At 44.4% G+C, this 27,123-nt stretch overlaps 1 long non-coding RNA gene across 1 annotated transcript; it reads right to left on the bottom strand.

The window, feature by feature from the left end:
- Positions 1-846: 846 nt before the first annotated feature.
- Positions 847-27,031, bottom strand: LOC109503339. The gene is made up of 2 exons (XR_002162248.3): positions 26,684-27,031; positions 847-1,430 (listed from the first exon to the last, which is right to left on the bottom strand). It is a non-coding gene; the product is annotated as an uncharacterized LOC109503339 (long non-coding RNA).
- Between the last annotated feature and the right edge of the window lie 92 nt (positions 27,032-27,123).

The raw sequence follows: 27,123 nt of genomic DNA, 5'->3' as shown, positions 1-27,123 counted from the left end.
CATTACAAATACCGAAACAGGGGCCGGGCTTTGCAAGGGGCTAGTGGCCCTGAAGTCCAAGCTTCATTGGCCTCGGGATAGAGCCACTTCTGATTACAGCCCAATACACCCACATCACACACACACACACGCGCACACACACACACACACCATACACAATATACACACTTGAAACAGGTCAGTATTTATCATATTATGCATTAAGTGCCGGGCTATTTTCTATTGTGCTTTTTTCCTTCTATGCCATTCCATTCCATTTCTCCCTAAGGCTGTCTGTGACTCACTACAGTGATTTCATGACCCACTAATAAGTCCCAAGCTGCCCTTTGGAAGACACTGGCTTAGAGGGAGGCACAGGAAGTCCCGAAGTGGGGCTTTGAAACAGAGCGGGCCGGAGGCAGGGTGTGTTTGGCTCAGGTGGGGCCACAGCCCGGGCTGCGGCTCGGACACATGACACACAGCCACCTCCCCACGTAGGAACGTGGAGACACAGGGCCTCGCAGCCTGCCAGGACAGCTGGCAGGAAAGGGCCCCTCGCTGCATGGCTGATCTGACCCTAAGAAGATTTTGATTTGAATCACCTTTTTGCTTACGGTGGCCTTGGGTTTCCTGTGCCTCTCTCCAAATCAGTGTTTTCCCAACTGCAGTTTGGAGCCTATTAGTGGGTCATGAAATCACTTTGGTGAGTCTCATACAGCATTAAAGAGAAAGAAGGAAAGGAAGAGAAGAGGAGAGAAGAGAAGAGAAGAGAAGAGAAGAGAAGAGAAGAGAAGAAGAGAGAGAAAGAATGAAATGGAATGGAATAGAATAGAATAGAATAGAGAATAGAACAGGCAGAGCACATGGTAAGGATAAGTACTGATTTATTTGGTGTGTGTCCGTGTGTGTGTGCGTGCATGTGCTGTGTGTAACTTTTACTTCCAAACAGCCATTAAATAGGTAAAGCTGTAAATGCAGGGCAGAGGAAATCAATCATGTCCAGTGACTCAGACACAGAATTTACAGAATGGAGCAACTCAAGAAACTCCAGACCGAGAAATACAGAAGAGATCCAGCCCCCACAGACGTGTCGGACTCTGCCAGATGATGACTCAGTGAAAGCTGAGCAGTTTCTTCACTTGGCCAACTTTTTTCCTCGTTGCTGTTCAATCCAGCCGTCCTTCCTCCTGCATCCCGGGGGCCTGGGTAGGAAGGGGCCGCCAGTACTGGAATGACTCACCCTCCTACCAGTCACCTCAGAAGCCCTCAGGCCAGGATCATTCTTTTCTCTTCCACACAGATGCTCCTGCCCGCTACGGGTCACGGCTCCAAACATGTGGGAACCCGCTTCAGGAATTTCCCACCAAGTCGCAGCTCGGTCCTCCGTGTGTCAGGAGTTTACAGAGAAATAGCAGGGCTCCTGGACTATTCAGCACGAGTCGGATTTGTGTCTTGAAAACAAAAGAAAAAAACAACACTTTCTCAACTAAAAACCACGACAAGGGGTCTTAACTTGATAATTGTTCTGATGTACACGATTTATGTGAAAATCACAAAGTTCAAGTCTACATAAGTGTGTTTTTTTTGTGAATTACCTTCGTGAGAAAGAATTACATTTTCTTTTTTCAAGGGTGCCAGGCTAGAAAAATCCAGAACGTGGAGCCATCACGTCTGGACATACGTGGGTGCACACACGTAGGAAGGCGCACGGAGCCCCCCTTGCTGTCTTCACCCCCCCCCCATTGGTCCACCCACCTCCCCCCTGCTTGCGATTCTCGCCCACACTCCGCTGACCCAGCGTTGCCAAGATCCTCACCGATCTCCAGGCTCTAAAATGCAACGGACACACTCTGGCTCTCTGCTTGACATCTTGACATCGTCCAATACAATCTGTTTCCCTCTTCTTCCTAAAGCACACCCTTCTCTCGGCTCCCACCTGACGCCACACAGTCCTGGCATTTCTTCCGTCTCTCTGGCCACCTCTCAGCTTCCTTTGCCAGCTCCGCTTCCTCTACGAAACCTCAATGGGCACGTCCCATCCTGGGTCCTTTTCCCTTTTTGTTCTATATAGTCTGTCTAGGCAACAGGCAGTCATGGGGAGGTGGCGTGGGAAATGTGTGATTGGGCAGATTGGGGTCGTCACACTGATGGAGCGGAGGCTGCATCAGCAGCCTTTAGTGCTTCCGCGTCCTCGTCCTTAGCAACTGGAACCGTCTTCTAAAACAGCAGCTCCAGTCCTCCCACACCCCGGCTCAACCTGGCCCATGGGTCCCGCTGCTCTCAGAATGCGGCCCCCAAACCCTCACCACTGCCGGTGAGGAAGACGTCTCTTCAGCATCGCTCACCCTTGCTGAGTTACTTGAGCCACCTTCTGTCACTCGTCCATGACACCCTACATACTGGCTGCTATGATAACCCTTTTGTCACTTCAAATAACAGTTTTGGTGCCAAGAAACATTTTTGACACTTACCGGTGAAAAAATATACACTTACTGCTTCTGCTCATGAAATAAATAAACCATCTCATCACTATTTTCTTAAAGTTTTTTTTGATGTTTTACTATATAATTTTGAGAGAGAGAGGGAGAGAGAGAGAGAGTTAGCGGGAGAGGAGCAGAGAGAGAGGGAGACACAGAATCCAAAGCAGGCTCCAGGCCCTGAGCTGTCAGCCCAGAGCCCAACGCGGGGCTCGAACTCACAGACTGAGAGATCATGACCTGAGCCAAAGTCAGATGCTTAACCGACTGAGCCACCCAGGCACCCCTCTAATCACTGTTTTTTAACAAAGAACATTTTATTCTGTTAACCAAATCTTTACTCCATAATTACACAAGCAATTCGTTTAAATTTTAATCACACAAGCAAAAACAAAAAAATCCTAAGACACCCCCACCTTCACAAATGCTCCTTCTCTTCTCCTCCCCCACCAACCTCCCCCCCCCACCCCACCCCCGCCAGTGGCTAATGCTAACATTTCCCTAGTTATCTAGTGTTGGTTCGAATGTCACATCTTTCAGGAAGCCTTCCCTAGGATGAGCGCTCCCATACATTCTCATGGCTCCTAGTCTGTCCCTTTCCAGAACTGATCATCATTGTTGTGAATTCCTTGGTTGTGCAGCTCTTTATTGAATGTCTTTCTTTGCTGCTCCGAAAGCAGCCCTGTGGGATGAGGAATGAGCCAGCCTCCTTCGGCGCGGGTCCTGTGGCTCCCAGCACAGTACCTAGCAGAGTGGACACTCAGGACATAGCCAATACACGGATTCCAGTTCTAGCTTCAGATGCTGACCCAGCAAGAGTGCCGATTTTCCCGGAGATAAACCCAGGAGAAAAGTGATAAAATTATGCGAAAGCCCTAGGGAAACATGGTTGTGAAAGGAATGGGGGGGGGGGGCGGGATTTGGCCAGAGGCAGGAGTTGGCAGGCGGTCTATGGAAACACTCAGAACAGAAACCATGGGCTCTGTGCTTATTCCTCCCCAACCAATGCAGGGACAAACGGTGACTTCCCTAGACCCATGCTAACCCTGCTAAGACCCATGCTAAGACCTGTGGTCCAGTTGTCCCCGGGAGAAAAATCTCAGTAGTTCTGTGCTTGTGAGGAGTTAAGAAAAACAAGTAGGGAAACACACACACACGCACACACACACACACACACACACAGTTGATTACCTTCTCTGACTTTTCAAACCTCCATGCCATAGGAATCACAATCTAAAACTCTTCCTGAATAGTTTCTCCCTGGGGCAAAGGATGGGGAGCCAACCTGAGGAGTTTGTCTTGCTGAGTATGGAGTGACTACAGGGACTGATGCATCCACCACCTTATCTCCCTGGGACAGTGGTAGCCTAGGCACTGTCTGAGAGAGACACCAGTGCCCCGCAGCCCCGCCATGGAAAATGAGCTCACAGGTCAAAGTAGCAAAAAGCATTAGAGAGGCATGGCCATTTTCAAGACAAACAAGCAAAGAAATAACAACAAAAACTAGGTTACAGAGTCCATTGGAAGCAGAAATGTTTGTAAGTCCAAGACGTGAAAATTAGCCTGATAGGGAAATACAAATCAAAACCACACTGAGATACTACCTCACATCTGTCAGAATGGCTCACGTGAGCAACTCAGGCAACAACAGATGTTGGCGAGGATGCGGAGAAAGAGGATCTCTTTTGCATTGTGGGTGGGAACACAAGCTGGTGCAGCCACTCTGGAAAACAGTACGGAGGCTCCTCAAAACACTAAAAACAGAACTACCCTACGGCCAGCAATTGCACTACTAGGTATTTATCCAAGGGATACGGGTGTGCTGTTTCAAAGGGACACATGTACCCCCGTGTTTATAGCAGCACTATCAACAATAGCCAAAGTATGGAAAGAGCCCACATGTCCATCGATGGATGAATGGATAAAGAAGATGTGGTATATAAATATACAATGGAGTATTACTCGGCAATCAAAAAGAATGAAATCTTGCCATTTGCAACTCCGTGGATGGAACTGGAGGGTATTATGCTAAGTGAAATTAGTCATTCAAAGAAAGACAGAAACCATATGACTTCACTCATATGAGGACTTTAAGACACAGAACAGATGAACACAAGGGAAGGGAAGCAAAAATAATATAAAAACAGGGGGTTATGGGAGGGGGGGTGGCGTAAATGGGTAAGGGGCATTAAAGAATCTGCTCCTGAAATCATTGTTGCACTAGATGCTAACTAACTTGGATGTAAATTAAAAAAATAAATTATACTTAAAACCTTGACCTGATAAATCATTAAGAAATAGGGGAGGGGTACCTGGGTGGCCCAGTCGGTTAAGTGTCTCACTCTTGATTTTGGCTCAGGTCATGATCTCATAGTTCATGAGATTGAGCCTCTCATTGGGCTCTGTGCTGACAGCATGGAGCCTGCTTGGGATTCTCTCTCTCTCTCTCTCTCTCTCTCTCTCTCTCTCTTTCTCTCCCTCTCTCTCTGTCCCTCCCCTGCTTGTACTCTTTCTCTCAAAATAGAAATAAACTTAAAAAAAAAAATCTTTAGGGAGGCTGGGTGGCTCAGTGAGTTAAACGTCTAAAGTTCGTTTCAGGTCATGATCTCACGGTTCGTGAGTTCGAGCCCCACATCAGTCTCTGTGTAGACAGATCAGAGCCTGGAGCCTTACTCCAGGTTCTGTGTTTCTCTGCCCTCCCCTGCTCATGCTCTGCCTCTCTCTCTCAAAAAATAAATTAACATTAAGAAGAAAATTTAAAAATAAAATCTTTAAAAAAAAGAAAGGATGAAGGGGAAATGAAAACAATAATAAAACAACATAAAAAAGGAACTGAGCCTATGACATAAAAATACATAAATAGTTGAAGTAAAGACACGTTGATGGAAATAAATAGCAGACTGGATGCAATTCAAGAACAAGTTGGTGAATTGGAAATCAGCCTGAGGAACTTCTTTAAAAGAAGGGCCAAAAAAAAAAAAAAGGAAACCATTAGAGGAAAGCAAAGAAACATGGGTGATTTATGTGTAAGTGCTAACATGGGTGGCTCAGTCGGTTAAGCGTCCAACTTCAGCTCAGGTCACGATCTCACGGTTCGTGAGTTTGAGCCCCACATCAGGGTCTCTGCTGTCCGCACAGAGTCAGCTTCGGATTCTCTGTTCCCCTCTCCCTCTGTCCCTCCCCTATTTGTACTAAATAAATAAATAAATAAAAGCATTTTAAAATATGCAACTATCAGGGCGCCTGGATGGCTGGGTCAGTTGAGCGTCCAACTCTTGATTTCGGCTCAGGTCATGATCTCGCGGTCTGTGAGTTCCAGCCCCGCGTCGGGCTCTGTGTGGACAGCTTGGAGCCTGGAGCCTGTTTCGGATTCTGTGTCTCCCTCTCTCTCTGACCCGCCCCTGTTCATGCTCTGTCTCTCTCTGTCTCAAAAATAAATAAACGTTAAAAAACAAAAACAACACAAAAAAGAAGTTGCTGCAAGAAACATAGAAATACAAGTGACTGAATACCTTAGAAAAGTCAGTTGTTGTCTTAGCCTAAGAACAGGAAACAAAATACGTTTATAGTTACCCAGAAGTCTAGATCAGAACTGTCCAACAGAAATGCCACGTGAACCACATAGGTCACTTTCAACTGAAACCACAGTTAAAAATTAGAAACAGGTGAAATTAATTTTAATAATATGTTTATTTAACCCATTATGTCCAAAATAATATAATTTCAACATATAATTAATTTTTTTACTGTTTATTTATTTTTTTTTTTTTTTGAGAGACAGAGACAGAGCACAAGTGGGGGAGGAGCAGAGAAAGAGAGGGAGACACAGAATCCAGAGCAGGCTCCAGGCTCTGAGCTGTCTGGACAGAGCCCAATGTGGGGCTCGAACCCACAAACTGTGAGATCATGACCCGAGCCGATGCTTAGCCGACTGAGCCACCCAGGCACCCCTAACATATAACTAATTTTTAAAAGCTGTTCATGAAATCTTTTACCCCATCACATGCTAACTCTTCAAAATCCAGTGTATGTTTCGCACTCAGAGCCTGTCTCAATTCAAAGGCTCCATAGCCACGTGTGGTGAGTGGCTTCGTACTGGGCAACATTGCTCTAAATATCAATAAGATGGTGTTGGAAATGAAAGGCACCAAGAACTATGAGAGTGTGCTAAGTATTCGTCTTATTTGATGGAGGAAACAAATTCTAATAAAGACATTACAAAGGTGGGACAAAATGAGTAATAAATGAAGAGCCAAACTGGGACACCGGATGGTTCCCAGGGTGCAAAATTTAAAGAAGCACTCACTCTCAGGTGCCGACCTTGAACTCGTCTGATCCCGAGTGAGTGCCTCCTTGAATTTTGTGCCTGGGAAGCATGTTTGCCTCACCACACTAGTCCCAGCCTTGCTTAAGACAGAAGAAATGTCCCAAATATAGTAATAACTGCAATAAACGTAAATGAACAAAATGCACCAAGTGAAAGATATAGATTGCTGATTGAGTGGGAACAAAATCAAGAAGTATGCTGTCTTATAATATCTGAATACCTGCAACACGAGACCACACAGATTGAAGGCAAAAGCATGGAAAAAGACATACCAGGCAAATGCTAGCCAAAAGACAGCTTGTATATAACAATATTAATATCATATAAGATTAGAATAACCATACATAATTTATTGTCTAAAGCAGCATATCTTTGAGAACAAAAGGTATTCTTTTTTTTTTTTTAATTTTTTTTTCAACGTTTATTTATTTTGGGGACAGAGAGAGACAGAGCATGAACGGGGGAGGGGCAGAGAGAGAGGGAGACACAGAATTGGAAACAGGCTCCAGGCTCCGAGCCATCAGCCCAGAGCCTGACACGGGGCTCGAACCCACGGACCGCGAGATCGTGACCCGGCTGAAGTCGGACGCTTAACCGACTGCGCCACCCAGGCGCCCCAGAACAAAAGGTATTTTTAAGAATGACAGCAGGAGGGGGGCACCTGTGTGGCTCAGTCGGTCAAGCCTCTGACTCACTTGATCTTGGCTCAGGTCATGATCTGGTGGTTGGTGGGATCGAGCCCCACATCAGGCTCTGAGCTGGCAGCATGGAGCCTGCTTGGGATTCTCTCTCTCTCTCTCTCTCTCTCTCTCTCTCTCAAAATAAATAAATAAACTTAAAAAAAATTATAGCAGGAAAAGAGAAATAAACTGGGACTGTCTTAAGCAAATCAAGATGGATGGTCAGTCACGCAATATGAAATAAATCAGAAAGTATTATTAAGGATAAGAAGGATTTCTAAAAATTATAAAGGTTTGGGGCACCTGGGTGGCTCAGGTGGTTGGGCGTCTGACTTCCGTTCAGGTCATGATCTTGTGGTTCATGGGTTCGAGCCCCACGTCAGGCTCTGTGCTGACAGCTCAGAGCCTGGAGCCTGCTTCTGATTCTGGGTTCCTTCTCTCTCTGCCCCTCGCCCGCTCATACTCTGTCTCTCTCTCTCTCTCTCTCAAAAAATAAATAAAAGACACTAAAAAAATTTAATTCCTCAATATTACATGAAGCAAAAAAACCCCGATAAGACAGAGAAAAAAGGAACAAACAAAAAAACAGACTCTTAAACACAGGAAACAGACTGGTGGTTGCCAGAGGGGAGGTGGGGGGGGGGGCGTGAAATAGGTAGAGGAGATTAAGAGGTACAAACTTCCAGTTACAAAATCAATAAGTCACAGAGATAACAAGGACAGCATAGGGAATATAGTCAATAATATTGTAATAACATATAGTGATAGGTGGTGACCATATTTATCGTGATGAGCACTGAGTATGGACACAATTACTGAATCATGTTGTACACCTGAAACCAATATAACACTGTATGTTAATCATACTTCAACTTAAAATTTTTGATAGACATATAGGGGGAAATTGCTCAACTCCACCTTCATGATAGGAGATTTTAACACACCATTCTCAGTGAAGGATGGGCCAAATAAACAAACAAAAACTCGGGCAAAAAATATAAAAGGTTTGAATGTCACCTAAACATACATACAGGGTTACGTATCCAAAGCTTTAAAAACGCGTTGTTTCAATCACATATGAAACATTTACAAAAATTGATCATATACCAAGCCATGAAAAGGCCCTACACAAACTTCAGAGAATGAATATCACACAAACCAGACCTTCTTGACCAGACGCAACTGAGATAGAAGCTACTATACACAGAAATATTTTGCACGTTTGCCGGTGGGCATATAAACTGATGTGAGAACACTGGGGGAAAGTTTAGCACGGCCGCCTAAAGCCAAATAGCCACATACCCTGCGATTCAACAATTTCACTCTTAGAAACATACCTGAAGCTCCTGCACCTGTAAATCAGGCAAAATATACAAGAACGTTTGTAGCGGAACTGCTCTCAGTCAGAAAAACCTGCGGGCGCCTGGCTGGCTTGGTCGGTGGGGCATGTGACTCTTGATCTCAGGGTTGTATATTCAAGCCCCACGTTGATGGTAGAGATTACTGGGCTGGGGGGGGGGGGACCTGGAAATAACCTAAAAGCTCATCAAGGAAAAGTAGGAGAAAAGATCACGGGTGAGTTTGTTTTGTCCTGCCGTGTAACAAATTGCCACAAATTTAGTGGCTTAACACAACACCGATCTATTACCCCAAAGTTCCGTAGGTCAGAAGTCTGGACAGGCGGTAGCTGAGTTCCCTGCTCAGGGTCTCCCCAGGCTAGCTCAAGCCGCTGGACAGGCAGCCAGCCCGTCTGAGGCTGGGGTCTGCTGGCAAGCTCACTGGTCATTGGCCGAAATCGATTGCTAGTGGTTGGAGGTCAGAAGCTCTACTTTTTGGATAGCTGTCGGCCAGGCGTTCTTAGCTTCTGTAGGCCACCTGTCACATGGCCCTGTCCGCAGCATGACCGCTTTCCTCTACAAAGCTAGTCGGGAGATTTCACCGCACCTTTAAATCTCTGACTCTGGCCCCAGAGATAAAAGGGCTTGTGCAATTAGGTCAAGTTCTCTTTCTTAAGATCCACTGGTTTGGGACCTGAATCACATCTGCAAACACCCATCACAGCAGCACTTAGATTAGTGTTCGACTGAATAAGGTGTGTGTACCAGGGCCCAGGTGGCCACCTTACTCTTCTGCCGTCCTCAATGGTCTGTTCACCTGATGAGTATTATGTAGCTCAAATGGGATGAGTGACAGCCACCAGAAACTGGAGGGATTCTCCTTAGCAATTTAATATTATAAGGAAAAACTAGAGTCCCAAAGACCCCGAATTAAAAACCACTAAAGGGGCGCCTGGGTGGCTCAGTTTGTTAAGCCTCTGACTTCAGCTCCTAATCTCGCGGTTCTTGAGTTCAAGCCCCACATCAGGCTCTCTGCTGTCAGCCCAGAGCCCACTTTGGATCCTCTGTCTCCCTCTCCCTCTGTCCCTCCCCCGGCTACCACCCCACCCCCTCAAAAATAAATAAGCATTAAAAAAAAAAAAAAAAAAAGGATGTGTGTATTCCCTCCGTGGCTGGGGAGGCAGCTGGATTCCGGATAGCACCAAAGAGGCAGTGACTGATTTCCTCAGGGCAACCTCACCACCTTGGAAAACTTCCAAAATGTAAGTCGAAATGGCCATTTGTTAGAAAAGCCTCGTCTGAAAATATCTGCAGTGATCAGATACCACTCTTACCCACTCAGACCTTGAACTCTCTTACCCCTGTTTTCTATTTCCTCTCTTCCCCAATGCCACTGACTCCTGTGCCCCTGCATTTAAACATACCCAAGGCTCTCCTGGGCGGGGGGGGGGGGGGGGGGGGAGGAGAGGTGGGGCAGGAAATGAAGCAAGACCTCTCTTCCCCCAAAACCCTTCCAGCAGCAACACTAGCGAAAGATGTTGCAAACACATCCCCTACAATCTGAGTCTCGGTCCTCAGGCCACCCACGGCCACCTGACTTTCGCCCTCTCCATTGCACAAAACCTGCCCTCCTCCACCAAGTCACCCACCACCGCTGGCATTTAATTTTCCTGGCCTTTTGGCACCCTTTGACTCTGTCAACCACTTCCTCCATGAACCCTTTTTTCTTAGAAGCTGTCACCTCCCTGACCGCTCCTTTTCCGATTCATCCACGGGTTCGTTTTCCTCCACTGTCCCCTAAATGCCAAGGGACAGTTGCCAATTGTACACTGTCGGTCTCCAGATCCTCCCTTGCGCTCAACCTTCTTCACTCTGGGTGCATAGAACCAACTAGCCACAAGAAACGTCTTCAAACCCTTGTACCTAGAACCCTCTGTACCCCAAGCTGGGCTCGCCATTTCCTCCACCCCCCCCCCAACATCTGCTCCTTCCTTGATGTGTCCTCTATTCGCAGGGCTGTCCAGAGAAACAGAGCCAACGGGATACGCAGAGAGAGACGGATTTCTTTTAAGGAACTAGTTCGCAAGATTGGAGAGGCCGGCAAGCAGGAAGCCTAGGGAAGAGTTGACGTTGCAGCTAAAGTCCGAAGGCGGTCTGGAGGCACAAGTTCTCTTTCCTCAAGGGACCTCACTCTCTTTTCGTACGACCTTCAAATGACTGGATGAGGCCCACCCACAAGAAGGGTGATCAGCTTTACTCACAGTCTGCTCATGTCAATGCTGATCGCGTCTAACAAATACCTTCACAAAAACACCTAGACTGGCATTTTGCCAAAACCCAGGTCCAATGGCCTAGCCAAGGTGACACAGGAAATTACCCATCACACGTACCATCTTGGAAAATGGTACCACTAACTAACGTTCCCACACGTTTCTGACCCAACGACGTCCTGGTCCAGGGCCCCATCACATCTGAGCTACGACAAGAGCCTCGGCCCCCCTGCCCTCTGCCCTTCCGGTCTCACCTTCGCTGGACACAGTGAAGAGTGAATCTGCTGATCTTAAACTGGCCTGTGATCATTTCCTGCTCTAGACCACCATGAGCACCCAGTCTGATATAGGAATGATCTGTTGTTGGCTCAGATACCAGGAGTGGTGTTACTGGTGTGCAATTTTTCTAGAATGAAGAACTGGTGGTTACGTTTGGAAGGAAACAGTGCAATCTAATTTACACAACAGTGACAATTCTAGAAAAGTCAATTGCATTAAAACCATACCATCTCAGTCTGCTTGGGCTGCTATAACAAAATACCCTAGACTGGGTGGCTGAGACAACAGATGTTTATCTCTCATGGCTGTGGAGGCTTGAAGTCCAAGATCAATGTGTTGGCCAATCGGCTCCCGGAGAGACTCTTTCTCTTCTTACAAGGACATTAATGTCATTCATGAGGGCTCCTTAGCATTCACCTTAGAGTTCCTTACAGCTTTCACTCTGGGGGACATTGACTAAATCCTCTCTGGTGAGATCAGGGGAGTTGGAGCGTTGTCATACCCAAAAACACTATCGCTCCCCAGCACTTACGCCAGGACCTAGGATCCAGTCAAGGCAGTTTGATAGGCTCTTGCCAGCCTCACACGAGCTGCCTGCCTTCCTGAGCCACTCCTCTAGAAAATCCTAGGGTCTTCCAGAAATCCATCAGCTCTGGGGCGCCTGGAAGGCTCAGTCACTTAAGCGTCCGACTCTTGATTTCAGCTCCGGTCATGATCTCACCATTCGTGAGACAGAATCCTGTGTCGGGGTCTGCGCTGACAGCAACATTGCGAGAGTCAAGGTACATGAGAAAACAGTGAGGTTTAGGGATTTTAAAAAATGAATCCACATTTCCATAGTGACTCACTAGCTGAGATTCAATAACACATAGGTAAAATTAACTCATTGCCATCGTATCGGCTCAAGAGACTTTAGCAGTCACTTGGTCCGCTGGCCTGTTCTGGATAAGAATGCTGTCTCAAATCCCATTACTTCCTTCTTCCTTTCCCTTCAAGCCCCGGTGACACCCATTTCTCAAGAAATCTTGGAGGATGATCTGGGCTCCAGAGCACTGCAGCAGCCCCAGGACCCTGACACCTCACTCATAAAGACCCTAGTAGGGTGAGGGCATGAACAGAGCCAAGTCCTAGAGAATGATGCTAGCCTAAAAAGAGAGTTGAAGAGGAAGGAAATGACTAATTCTGAGAATCAGAGGTCATGTGCATATGGCTTAGTCTCTGAGTTGAGGTTGGGTGTGATGGAGGCAGGGCCTCTTTGTCACCCAGGGCCAGAAAATGGCCCAAATGCCAAGGCTGGAACACCCGGAACTATTCTCAGAGACATTTTGCAGCTGAGCCGGAAGAAGCAGCCCCTCCATGGCCCATTTCCTTCCACCTGCCTGGGCCACAGAAGGCAGCTGCAGAGAGAAAAAAACTCGGTGCGGTTGAACTATGGTTTCTCAGTTTGAGACTCGGGGGGATGGGGACAGGGGAATTGGCCCACACTGTGCTCACACATGCAAGTTTGAGGAAGAGCTCATGGCTTATAATGGGCACAGCCATCTACAACCTCAGCCACGAGCTGCCAAGAGGAAGCTAGAGCTGAACATTTCACCCCAGAAGTAAACTTGACTAATGAAACTGTTCATGCCAGAGTTGAGGCCAGATCCTGTCCTGCAGGCTCCTGATTCGGTTTTCTTTCCATTGATCCCGAGAAGAGTTGGAAGGCACAGGATTCTGCATTTATGAAGAGAAGGATCAAACCCACTAGTACTCTCTCCAGCCCAGAGAAATGCCTTCACTCGGTCACCTCCCATCATGAAGACTTTGATCTACCAGGGTATCTCACGTCTAGAATGTTCCTGCTCCACAGACCTCCTTCAAGACCCTTTCTGTTCAGCTCATTAGCAGAAATGTTGCCATACGGCTTCCTGCAGAGTGCCGAAGCTGTCAGATACATCCTTCCCTTCCGTTTTCAAATCTACCCACTCTTTCTGCCTTCCTTTGTCCTGCTGCAAAGGACAAAGGGTCCCTGCCCCAAACCAGCCCCTTCAGTGTTTGGGATCCCCCTCCCATCTGAACAACTTCACTCTTGCCTTTATCTCCTTGTTTCCCCATTATCAACTTGTCACTCTATAAGATCATCCTCAATAGACTGTGAACATGCCTGGTAATCTCCCACCCTTTTACCAGAGAGACAGGGAGTGAAGGGATGGGGGAAATAGGGGACAGGTGATGGGGATCAAGGAGGGCAGTTGTTAATGGTGAGCACCGGGGCTGTATGGACCTATTGGATCACTGCATTGTATGCCTGAAACTAACATTGCACTGGATGCTAGCTAACTGGAATTTAAATTAAAACTTAAAAAAAAAAAAAAAAACAACACCCACCCCTTCAAACAACGGTGAGATACCACCACGCACCAACTGGAGTGACAAAAATTCAAAACACGGACACCACCAAAAGCTGACAAGGGCAGGGGGCGTTCATTCACTGCTGGTGGCAATGCAAAATGGTACGCCCACCTTGGAGGGCAGCTTGGCAGTTTCTTACAAAACGAAACATACTCTTAAAATATGATCCAACGACTGCACTCCTTGATACAAACCCAGATGAGTGGTTCACACAAAAACCTGCACACAGATGTCTATAGCGGCTTTATTCATAACTGCCCAAACTTGGAAGCAACTAAGAAGTCCTTCGATAGGCGGGTGGATGAACAAACTGTGGTACACGTTTACAATGGAATATTATTCGGCACTAAAAAGAAAGGAGCTATCAAGGGCTATGTGCTGTATGATTCCAACTATACGTCATGACGGATAAGGTTCACCAAGAGTGAACCTTAATGTAAAGGGTGGACTTTCGTTGATAATCATGTGTCAGTATAGATCCATTGTAACAAATGTCCCACACTAGTGCAAGATGTTAACAGGGGAAACTCGGGGAAGGAGTGATATGGGGACGCTCTGCTTTCCACTCAACTGTTCTGTGAATCTGCAGCTGCTCTAAAAAAAAAATAAATCATTTCTTTTAAAGAGTAAAAATAAAACTATTCACCTGTGTCCCCAGGGGCCATCCTGGCTGCCACCTCATTTCTCTGCTCACTTCCCACCAAAACTTTTCCAAAGCTGCTTTCTCACCTTCCGTGTTTGTTCCCAACCCTATCTCTCTTTCTAGATATATATTCCTCTCTCTCAGTTTCTGGCTGCTGGGAAAAGGAAGTATCACAATCTTGGTGGCTTAAGATAACATAAATGTATTAGTTTACAGTTTGGGAGGTCAAAAGGCCTAAAATCAAGGACAGAGCTCCCTTCCTCTGGACTGCAGCAAGAAATCCGTATCCTTGCCTCTTCTAGCTTCTGAAGGCCACCTGCATGCCGTATCCTCTGTCTTCAAGGACATGGCCCCTCCCTCTGTACTTCGATCTTTCTCTTCTGGTTCTGACCCGCCTGCCTCTCTCTTATGTGGATCTTGTGATTACCTTGGGCTCATGCAAATAACCCAGGATAATCTGTCCATCTCAAGATCCTTAATCACATCTGCAAAAATCCATTTTACTATCTAAGGTAACATAGTCAGAAATTCTGGAGTTCAGGGGATGGGTGTCTTTGGGTTGGGGAGGGGGGACCATTCTTCAGGCTGCCACACTCTCTAACTGGACTCCACTGAGACAGCTCTTGGCAAGAGGTTCCTGGCAGCCTCTGAGTTGCAAAGCCCAATGGTCGCTCCTTCATCGGGTTCAATCTATCAGCCACGGTCAACAGAGTTGATTGAGAAAGTCTCTTCCCTCCACTTCCATGACATCAAATCTCTTGGTTTCCTACCATCCAACTGACCATGCATGGCAGTTCCCTTGCCTCGCTTCTCTCCTTGATGTCTAGACATTGGCGAGACTCAGGGCCAGTCCTCAGCCCTCTTCTCCATCTGTTCTCTAGGTGACCCGATGCACCTGATGACTTAATACTCCAGCTCTATGCTGACGATGTGCAAATTTAGAATCCCAGACTATACCTTTACGCCAACGCCAAAAACTGTATACCTCACTACCTTCTTTGTACGTCTTCAATACATTTTTACTTTTAAACAGTCACAAAGGTACAGAAAAGTTGAACTATGGGACAAAGAGCTTTTTTTCTGAGTCATTTCCTGTGGCCCATCACCCCTAAATACTTTCATGTTTACTTCCTAGGAGCAAGGACACTCTTCCACATGACTATAATACAACATTCACGATAAGGAAATTAACTTTAATGAGTTAATACCATCTAATCCCTGGACCTCCTTCAGGGGTCCCCAGTCAAGTCCTCTCGGTAAAAAGGACCCAGTTCAGTCACAAATTGCTTTTAGTTGTCATGTCTCTTTAATCTCCTTTAGTCTTGAAGGTTTCCTTCGACTTTGACCTTCATGACCTTGACCTTCATGACTTTAGAAGACTACTGGCCAATTATCTTCTAGAATATCACTATATTTGGTTATACACCTTTGGCAGGAGCATCGCAGATGTGGTCTGCTGTCTGAAGAAGACATTGCTCCCTGCTGAGCCATATGCAATTTATGCAGTGTTGTCCCAACATTGACGGTGTTCAATTACATCATCCGATTTAAAATGAACTCTGACAACATAGGCCACCGTAAAGTTACTCTTTTCACCTTTGTAATTAATAAGTATGTTTTGTGGGGACATGCTTTGAAAGGAGGTAAACATCCTACTCTTCATCAAACTTTCAACTTACTCAATATAAAACAAGGAAAACACCAGTGTGGACTCATGATGTCCCTTTTTATTAAGTGGGTTATAATCCATTACTGGCATTATTTATTTTGATACTCCCATTGTCCTTGTTTGGGCCAGTCCCTTCGACATGCCCCTATCATTCTTTGAGGGCTTCCTTGCTTTCCTGCATAAGGTGTTCCAGACCTGCCTTGTGCTTTCCCTGCCCCTACCCTGGAATCTCCAAGGAACCAGTTTCTTTTACTGGGTAATTATATTTCGAATCAAAGATCTAGGAACTAGGTATGCCTATCACTATTGGAATGTCACCAAGCCCCTCAGAGGGCAGAGCTAGGGGGGGAAATACACACATACATGTATGCATTCATATCTCAGAGGGCAGAGTTAGATAGATAGATACAGATATAGATATAGATATAGATATAGATATAGATATAGATATATTCATTCTATAATTATATATATTTATTTTTAATATTTATTTTTGAGAGAGAGAGAGAGAGAGAGAGAGTGAGAGAGAGAGCGAGAGAGCATGGGCAGGGGAGGGGCAGAGAGAGAGGGAGACACAGAATCCAAAACAGGCTCCAGCCCCGAGCTGTCAGCACAGTGCCCGACGCAGGGCTCGAACTCACGAACCGTGAGATCATGACCTGAGCTGAAGTTGGACACTTAACCGACTGGGCCACCCAGGCGCCCCTATATATTTCCATTATATACAGAAATATATAGCCTCACACATACTTATATTACTTATAGATATTTACATTCACATGTGCACATTCTATATTGTACATATTATCTTTTATATATTCTATTGTGTCTATTATATTATTATACCTATTTACATTTTATGTCTATATCTATCTTTCTATGGGTCTACCCATCCATCTAGAGAAAACCATGAGTTCACATCAATGCCTCCAATTCCAATCCAACACCGCAGAGTTGATTCTAGTCTCTCCCTCTCACTACCTGTTTCTCCAACAGAACCTTAGCTCCCATTAGCCTTGATAGATTGATAGTATGACTGATCCCCCCTGTAGTATGCAACCAATCTCCAATCTCCCCTTGCCCCCCCCCCTTTCTCAGCATGAATGCCCTCCTCAACCCACCTGGGCTGTCCCCATGAGAATTCCTTCCTCACCCCTTTTGTACCTCACACTGCCCCCTTCTCCCATGTGGGTGCAACCCTCACTCTCCAGCATGCTCTGACGCTCCACGCAAGATCGTCCTCACGGATGCCCCCTTTCTCCCCTTAATGGGTTTCCACAGCTCCCCCATCACTCACCAGCATGGTCCCTGTCTTGCTCCGTCCCACCTAGCAACTTTAGGACTCTACCTGCCTTAGCATCAGTGGGCCTGTCAAACTTAACACTACCAGGCAGAATGTTAGATTTCCATCCTCTACCCTTACACCATTTTTCTCTCAGCCTTTCCCATGTCAATTCACGAATCCAGTAGCCAGCGCATTGCTCCAGCCCTCGATACGGTCATCCGTGATTCCACACTAGACTTGCTCTTCCCTTTCCTTCTTTGGCTGGTTCCTGCCCCGGGGGCTTTTGGGCTTAGCTCTTCTTCCAGCCTGGCCCTCTAGGAACTCTTAACCTCAGACTTCCCATTGTTCAGGTCTCAGCCCAGATGTTCTCAGCTGAGGGAGGCCCTCCCAGACCAATTTGTCCCACGTAGCTCTCCCAGACCCCCTCCGGCTTACCACCTGTTGCTTTGTCCTCACATCACTCTGAAATTATCTTGTTTGCTTATGGTCTGTGTCTGCACCCCCAGCCCCCCTCCACCCACTAGTTATATAAGCCCCACCAGAGAGCAGAACTTGGCCTGTGTAGTACACTGTGCTACCTCCAAAACACACAACAATAGTTAACATGGGTGGGTGCCCAATATATATTTCTGAGTGAATAAACAAAGGTGCATTTTTTAGAATGTAGTAGACTTTCTTTACAGAAAAATAGAGCATATAGTACAGAGATTTCCCATATAACCCTTCTCCTCCATACAGTTTCCCTTATCGTTAACATCTTGTATTGGTGTGATACATGTTACAATTGATGAGCCAATAGTGATACAATATTATTAAAGTGTAAAGTTTACATTGGGATTCACTCTTTGTGTTACCCAATTCTACCGGTTTTGACAAATGTATAATGTCATGTAGCCACCACTATAGTATCACGTAGGATAGTTACAGCGCCCCCAAGTCCCCTGTGGTCCACTTTTTCTTCCCTACCCTCTTCATACCAAAACACCGGAAACCACTGATCTTTTTACTGTGTCTATAGTCTTGCCATTTCCAGAATGTCAGGTCATTGGAATCATACAGCATGTAGCTTTTTCAGGCTGACAGGTTTGTAAATTTAGATCCCTCCATGACTTTTTGTCTTGATAGCTTATTTCTTTTTATTACTGAATAATATCTCATCGTACGGATGTGGCCGCCATTTGTTAATATGTTCACCTGTGGAAGGAAATCTTGGTGGCTTCCGGAATAAAGCTCTCGTCGATTTTTGCGTGACCACAAGATTTCAACTCATTGTAGTAAAGTTCATGTTTGCTGGATCATATGACGTAAGAGTATGTTTAGCTTTGTAAGAACTGCCCAACTGTCTTCCAAAGTGGTTCTACTGTGTTGTACTTCCACCTACAAGGAATGACTCCTTCTACTGCTCCAGCATTTCGGGTTGCCTGTGTTTGGGATTTTAGCCATTCTAATAGGTATACAGTGGTACCTCATTGTTGTTGTAATTTGCCATTCATTGCTAACAAATGATTTTGAGAACTTTATATGCTTCCTTGTCATCTACCTATCTTTTTTTATGAGGTGTGGGTTCAGATCTTTGCCTCCTTTGTAATTTGGTTGTTCTTTTATCACGTTTTAAGAGTTCTTTGTACATTTGGATACAAATTCTTTATTAGATAAGTTTTGCAAATATTTACTCCCAGCCTGTACCTGGTCTTTTCATGATCTTAACAGTGCCTTTTGCAGAGCAGAAGTTTTTAATTTTTTTTTAATGTTTATTTATTTTTGAGAGGGAGAGAGAGATACAGAGCATGAGCAGGGGAGTGACAGAGAGAGAGGGAACACAGAATCGGAAGCAGGCTCCAGGCTCTGAGCTGTCAGCACAGAGCCTGATGTGGGGCTCAAACTCAGGAACTGTGAGATCATGACCTGAGCCGAAGTCGGACGCTTAACCGACTGAGCCACCCACGCGCCCCAGAAGTTTTTAATTTGAATGAAGTCCAACTTATCAATTTTTTCTTTTGTAGATTGTATCTTTGGTGTTGTATTTAAAATTCATTGGCAAACCTAGGGTCATCTAATTTTCTCCTATGTTATCTTACAAAAGTTTTAGAGTTTTGCACGTCACATATGTAGGCCTATGATCTACTTTGAGTTAATTTTTGTGAAAAGTGCGAGGTCTATATTTAGCTTCTTTTTTCTTTTCCTTCCTTTTTTCTTTCTTTTCTTTTCTTTCTTTCTGTGTGTGTGTGTGTGTGTGTATTCAGCTGTTTCAGTACCATCTGTTGGAAAGACTATCTTTCTCCGTTGAACTGTCTCTGCAGCTTTGGCAAAGATCAGGCGACTGTATTTGTGTGGGTCTTTCTCTGGACTCTTTGTTCTGTTTCATTGATCTAGTTGTCTGTTCTTTCACCAAAATCACACTGTCTTGATTATTGTAGCTTATGGTAAGTCTCGAAGCCAGCTAGCTTCAGTCTTCTGACTGTCTTCTTCAGCCATGTGTTGGCTATCTGGGCCTTTTGCCTTTGCACATAAACTTGAGAATCATTTTCTTGATGTCCACAAAACAATCTGCTGAGACTTGACTGAATGCAAATCCAATTGGGAAGAACTAACATTTTAACAATATCGATTCTTCCTATCCATGAATATAGATATCTCTTTATTTATTTATATATATATTTTTTTTACTTTCTGGCTTCACTATTTTGTAGTTTTCCTTATATACATCTTCTGCATGTTTTGTTACACTTAGAAAAATATTTTACTTTGGGGGTGACAATGTAAATGGTACTGCGCTTTTTTTATACGTGTTTTTTCAATTTTTTTTTTAATTTTTTTTTCAACGTTTTTATTTATTTTTGGGACAGAGAGAGACAGAGCATGAACGGGGGAGGGGTAGAGAGAGAGGGAGACACAGAATCGGAAACAAGCTCCAGGCTCTGAGCCATCAGCCCAGAGCCTGACGCGGGGCTCGAACTCCTGGACCGCGAGATCGTGACCTGGCTGAAGTCGGACGCTTAACCGACTGCGCCACCCAGGCGCCCCTCAATTTTTTTTTTTTATGTGTCTTTATTTTTGAGAGGCAGAGGCAGAGACAGAGCGCGAACAGGGGAGGGGTAGAGAGAGAGGGAGACACAGAATCCACAGCAGGCTCCAGGCTCTGAGCTGTCAGCACAGAGCCCGAACTCATGAACCACAAGATCATGACCTGAGGGACGATTAACCGACTGAGCCACCCACACGCCCCAATGGTACTGTGCTTGTAATTTGAAATTCCAATTGCTCATTGTTGTGTATAGGAAGCAGTTGACTTTTGTATATTAACCTAGTATCCTGCAACCTTGTTAAAATCACTTATGACTCTCAGGAGGGTTGTTTGTTTGTTTGGGGATTTTTTGGTGAGTTCTTTGGGATCTTCTACATAATTATGCCATCTGCAAACAGACACCATTTTATTTCTCCCTTCCCAATCTGTAACCCTTCTTCTCCTTATTTGTAGGACTTCTGGCAGTGTTGAATAGGCGGGAGGGAGAAGTCATCCTTGCCTTGCGCCCGACGGTGGGTGAATACAGTTTTTATAATGTGAGCTGTAGGCTTGTTGGTAGATGTTCTTTATCAAGTTAAGGAAGTTTCCTTTTATTCCTAGTGTGTTAAGAGTTTTTGTCAGGAATGAATTTTGGATTTTATTAAATGCTTTTTCTGCATCTATTGATATCATCATGTGATTGTTCTTCTTTAGCCTGTTGATATGATAGCGTATATTCATTTTAGAGTACATGGATTTTTGAAGATTGCACAAGCTTTACATAACTGGAATAAATCTCATTTGGACATGGTCTATAATTCTTTTAATCATAGTTGGATTTGATGTGTTAATATTTTGTTGAGAATTCTCACTTCTGTATTCACGCGAGCTATTGATCTGTGGTTTTATTTTCTTGTATTGTCTTTATCTAGTTTGGGTATTAGGGTTATGCTGGCCTCACAGAATGAGCTAGAAAGTGTTCCTTCTACTTCACTTATCTGGAAGAGTTTGCAAGAAATTGTCACCATTTCTTCCTTAAATATTTGGTAGAATGCACAGTGAAACCATCTGGGCCTGGGGCTTTCTTTTTGGAAGATTACCAACTATTGATTCAACGTCTTTAACAGCTATAGAATGATTTCAATTATCTATTTCTCTTTGTGTGACTTTTGATAGATTGTGTCTTTCAAAAAATTGGTCTAAATCATCTAAGTTATCAGATTTATGGGCATAGAAAATTATTCAGAATAGTGCTTTATTATCCTTTTAATATCCATGGGATTAGTAGTGATTGGTCCCTCTCTCATTTCTAATTGTAGTGATTAGTGTCTTATCCTTTGTTGTTGTTGTTGTTGTTGTTGTTGTTGTTTGGTTAGCCTGGCTAGAAGTTTATCAGTTTTATTTATCTCTTCAAAGAACCAGCTTCAGTTGTGTTGATTGTCTCTATTGATTTCCTGTTTTCAATCTCATTGATTTCTGTCCTCATATTTATTCATTCTTTTCCTCTCCTTGCTTATATTGATCTTCTCTCTCTAGTTTCCTAAGGTGGAAGCTTATTGATTTGATATCTTTCTTCTTTGCACTGCTTCCCACAAATTTCAATAAGTTGTATTTTCACTTTCATTTAGTCCAAATGTTTTCTAATTTCTTCTAAGCCTTCTTCTTTGGCCCAAATGTTTTCTCATTTCTTCTAAGACTTTTTCTTTGGCCCATTTGGTATTTAGAAATGTGTTGTTTAACCTCCAAATATCTGAAGGTTATCTAGCTATCTTTCTATTAGTGATTTCGAGTTTAATTCCATTGTGAACTGACAGCATACTTTGTGTGATTTCTATTTTTTTCAGATTTGTTACGGTGTGTTTTACAGCCCTGAATATAGTCTATTTTGGCAAATGTTCCATGCGAGATGAAGAATAACGTACATTTTGCTGTTGTTGGATGAAATATTCTACAAATGTCAATCAGAGCCAGTTGATTGGTGATGTTGGTCAGCTCAACTATATGCTTACTGATTCTCTGACTACTGGGTCTGTCGATTACTGATAAGGGGGTCATGAAGCCTCTATAATCATGGATTTGTCTATTTCTCATTGCAATTCTATCAAATTTTGCCTCACGTATTTTGACACTTTGTTGACACTTTGTTAGGCATCCACACCTTAAGGATTGTTATGTTTTCCTGGAGAATTGATCCCTTTATCATCATATAATGTCCTGTTTATCCCTGATAATTTTCTTTGTTCAGAAATCTGCTACTCTGAAATTGACATAGTTACTCCAGCTTTCGTTTGATTAATGTTGGCATGCCATAGATTTCTCCATCCCTTTGCATTTAATCTATCTGTGCCTTATATTTAAAGTAGAGTTCTTCCAGATAACATGTCGTTGGGTCTTACTTTTTTACACACTCTGTCTCTGTCTTTTAATTGGCATATTTAGACCATTCACACTTAAGGTTATCATTCATATAGTTGGGTTAAGGTCTACATATTTGTAGCTGCTTTCTACTCTACTATTTATACTTGTTCTTTGTTTCTTTTTTTAATCTTCTATTCTTTTTTTAAAATTTAAGTTTATTTCCTTATTTTTGAGAGAGACAGAGACAGCGTGAGCAGGAGGGGCAGAGACACACACACACACACACACACACAGAGAGAGAGAGAGAGAGAGAGAGAGGCAGAGAGAGAGAGAGAATCCCAAGCAGGCTCCTTGCTGCCAGTGCAAAGCCCGACATAGGTCTCAAATCCATGAAACCGTGAGATCATGACCTGGGCAGAAACCAAGAGCTGGATGCTTAACTGACTGAGCCACCCAGGAGCCCCTTTAATCTTTTACTCTTTTCTGCCTTCTCTAGTTTTAACTGAGCCTCTTATATGATTGCCTTTTCTTTCCTTCATTAGTATATCTATTAAAAAGAAGTGTAATCATCAGTGATCGCCCTAGAGTTTTCAATATACATTTACAACTAATCTAAATCCACTTTAAGATAACACTACACCATTTCATGAGTAGTGCAGGTGCCGACCCACAATATGTTTCCAATTCCTCCTCCCCATGCCTCGTAAACTTTATTATTACACATTTCATTTATCCATAAGCTCTAATCACCCAATTCAATGCTATGGTTATTATTTTAGATAATAATCTATTCGATCAATTTAGAATAAGAAAAATAAAAGATTTTATTTTACTTTTACTTATTCCTTCTCTAGCAGTCTTTCCATTTTTAGACAGGAAAAGCGTCCAACCTATATTATTTTTTTTACTTTCTGAAGAACTTATTTTAACATTCCTTGCAAGGCAGGTATACTGGCAACAAAACCTTCCATTTTTGTTTGCCTGAGAAAGTCTTTATTTCTCCATTATTGTTTGAAGGATGATTTTTCTGGATATAGAATTTCAGATTGCTGGGTGTTTTTTTACTTTACATCACTCTTCTTGCTTGCGGTTTCTGAAGAAAAATAACGTGAAATTCTTATCCTTGCTCCTCTGTAAGGTAAGATGTTTCATTCCTCTGGATTCTTTCAAGGTTTTCTTTTTGTCTTTGGTTTCCTACAGTTTGAATACAAAATGCCAGCATGTAGACTTTTCGGTATTTATTCTTAGTATTGTCTGAGCTTCCTGAGTCTATGATTTGGTGTCTGTCACTAATTTTAGAAAATTCTCAGCCATTATCGTTTCAAATACTTCTACTCCGTCCTCTCTCACTCTTCTCTTTCTGATATTCCTTTCCTACTATGAATGTGATGCCTTTCGTAATTGTTCCCCACTTCTTGGACACTCTGTTCCTTTTTATTTATTGATTGATTTTTACTTTTTAGTTTGGGAAGTTTCTAATTTTTAAGTTTTATTTATTTATTTATTTATTTATTTATTTATTTATTTATTTTGAGAGAGCAAGAGCGAGTATGTGCATGAGCAGGGGGAGGTGCAGAGAGAAGGAGACAGAGAAAATCCCAAGCAGGCTCCATGCTGCCAGCACAGAGCTTTAGGTGGGGCTCAGATTCACGAACTGTGAGATCATGACCTGAGCCCCAGCCAAGAGCTGGATGCTTAACCAGCTAAGCCATCCAGATGCCCCTAGTTTGTGAAGTTTCTATCCACATATCTTCACACTCACTGATTCTTTGCTTGGCTATGTCCAGTCTACTGATAGGTCCGCGAAAAGTGTTCTTCACTTCTGTTACAGTGTTTTGTTTTGTTTAAATTTCTGGCATTTCCTTTTGACTCTTTCTTAGAATTTTCATCTCTCTACTTACATTACTCATCTGTTTTTTTGTTGTTGTTGTATTTTTCCTCCTGACACCAACCAACTCGAATGCCAGCTGGTGTCCTAGAATTCAATTCAACGCTGACACTAAGTACCCAGAACTCACATCAGACTTGGCAGGTGTAAGGCTCAGTCCTCTAAGACTGCCCTCACTTCAGATACCAGTCACAAGTTTTGGGTTCCCGGTCCACCCACCCTTCTCTCCGACTTGACTACAGAGTCAGGGGTTCCCATGACCACCCTGCCAGGTTTGAAAATTCGCTAAACTGACTCACAAAACTCACCAAAGTGCTTTAGTTACCATTGCTGGCTTACTGTACAAGATACAACCTTGGAACAGCAGGAGTCAAGTGCAGTTTAACTTTTCCTACGGTTTCCAAGACTCCTGCTCCCTGCACACCGATTCTCTCTCTACATTGGTCTGCCTCTCCGGGTTTCCGGCTGCAGTTTGTGCTGTGATCAAAGAAGAGATTCACTACTGGATCGAAGAGATTTCCAGGGGCGCCTGGGTGGCACAGTCGGTTAAGCGTCCGACTTCAGCCAGGTCACGATCTCGCGGTCCGGGAGTTCGAGCCCTGCGTCAGGCTCTGGGCTGATGGCTCAGAGCCTGGAGCCTGTTTCCGATTCTGTGTCTCCCTCTCTCTCTCTACCCCTCCCCCGTTCATGCTCTGTCTCTGTCCCAAAAATAAACGTTGAAAAAAAAATTTAAAAAAAAAAGAGATTTCCAGTTGGCTCAGCTTTTCTCTTGTGAAATGTGGAGTGACAATTTCTAAGCACTTTACATCTTGGAACAGACTGTGTTTGTTTTTTAAAATCTCTTTCCATGGGACACCTGGGTGGCTCAGCTGGTTAAGGGTCCAACTTCGGCTCAGGTCATGATCTCACAGTTCGTGGGTTCGAGCCCCGCGTCGGGCTCTGGGCTGACAGCTCAGGGCCTGGAGTCTGCTTCAGATTGTGTCTCCCTCTCTCTCTGCCCCTCCCCCACTCATTCTGTGTGTCTCTCTCTCTCTCAAAAATAATAAAATGAACACTAAAAAAATGTTTAATAAAATCTTTTTTCTGATTATATAAGTAAAAATATTTGGAAATTAGACATTTGGAAAGTGAAAAGAAGAACCTAAAAATCACCTTGAGCCGCCCAGTCTATAATTAATCATTGTTAACATTTGTATATATTTCTATTTGTCATGATGTTTCTATTTGTGGGCATATTTATATTCATAACTATGTTTTTATAAAAGGATGGAGTTCTGTATTGTCTTTCCCCCACTGTCAGGGACTATTTCTGAAGCTTCTCTAAAACTGCTGCTGAACATATTTCCAATGTTGAATGTCTTCTGTGGGGACCCTGACCCGGTGGCGAGTTCCCTTCAGGTCTTATGGGGCTGGTGACAATTCTCCTCTTGAAGACTGAGGGTCACACATGAAGCAGACTGACATTCTCTCATGATCACCTCGGTGCCTATTGTAGGGAGGCGGGTCAGCAAACATTAGTTGACTGGATGGGTGCAAATGTCCCCTTTTTCAGCTACAAAAACTATGAAACGTCCTCCTCCCCCTTTCCTCAGAGTCCAGAAAGCCGAAAGTCAGATTGGACGCTCGATGAGAACTTACGGGGTTCGTGTATTTCTTTTCCTTCTCCTTCGAGGGGATTTTCTAACGTTTATTTATTTTCGGGACAGAGAGAGACAGAGCATGAACGGGGGAGGGGCAGAGAGAGGGGGAGACACAGAATCGGAAACAGGCTCCAGGCTCTGAGCCATCAGCCCAGAGCCTGACGCGGGGCTCGAACCCACGGACCGCGAGATCGTGACCTGGCTGAAGTCGGACGCTCAACCGACTGCGCCACCCAGGCGCCCCCGAGGGGATTTTCAACATTTCCATATGAGTAGCTTTAATGTTCCAAACATACATACATTTTCCTGAAAGTTACCTTATATTCTATTTTGAAAATTGCCAATATAAACCACAGATACGCAAAATAACGGGGGACTATCTTTCCTCTCCTACTCTGAACACTTTGATCCGTGGGGGACTGGGGAAACAGGAACGCAGAGGGTAGGACTCACCGATGAGGAGGGAAGCGAATTCACAATATCGGCAAAGGCCTGCTCCAACCTGGAACTACACCAAGCCTTTGCAGCTCGATGGTGGCTACTTTCATCCCTGTTTCATCGATGGGAGCACTGTGATCGGAGTGGCTTCGAGAACCGGCAGGTGCGGAAGCCAGGAGAGAACCCATCCACTCCTTCACTCGTACACTCATTCATTCATCCCACTTTTACTGAGTAAATAAAAGGTGCTAGCGAGGCTTTGTTCCCAGGGCCAAGCACCGGTCTAGCCCCTGAGGATCCCGCAGGAAACCAAAGCGCACACCCCTTGCCCCCGGGCCCCGCGCAGCCCCCGAGGGGAGGGCGCTGGGGGGAGTGGTAAGAGCTGGCTCCGCGCACTTCAGGCGAGTGGCCGATCCCGGGCTCCGCCCCCGGCCCGCGCGCTCCACCTCCCCTAG

Source organism: Felis catus, chromosome C2, assembly GCF_018350175.1.
Source record: "Felis catus isolate Fca126 chromosome C2, F.catus_Fca126_mat1.0, whole genome shotgun sequence".
Taxonomy (NCBI): domain Eukaryota; kingdom Metazoa; phylum Chordata; class Mammalia; order Carnivora; family Felidae; genus Felis; species Felis catus.
This window is presented reverse-complemented; position numbering and strand designations above follow the sequence as displayed.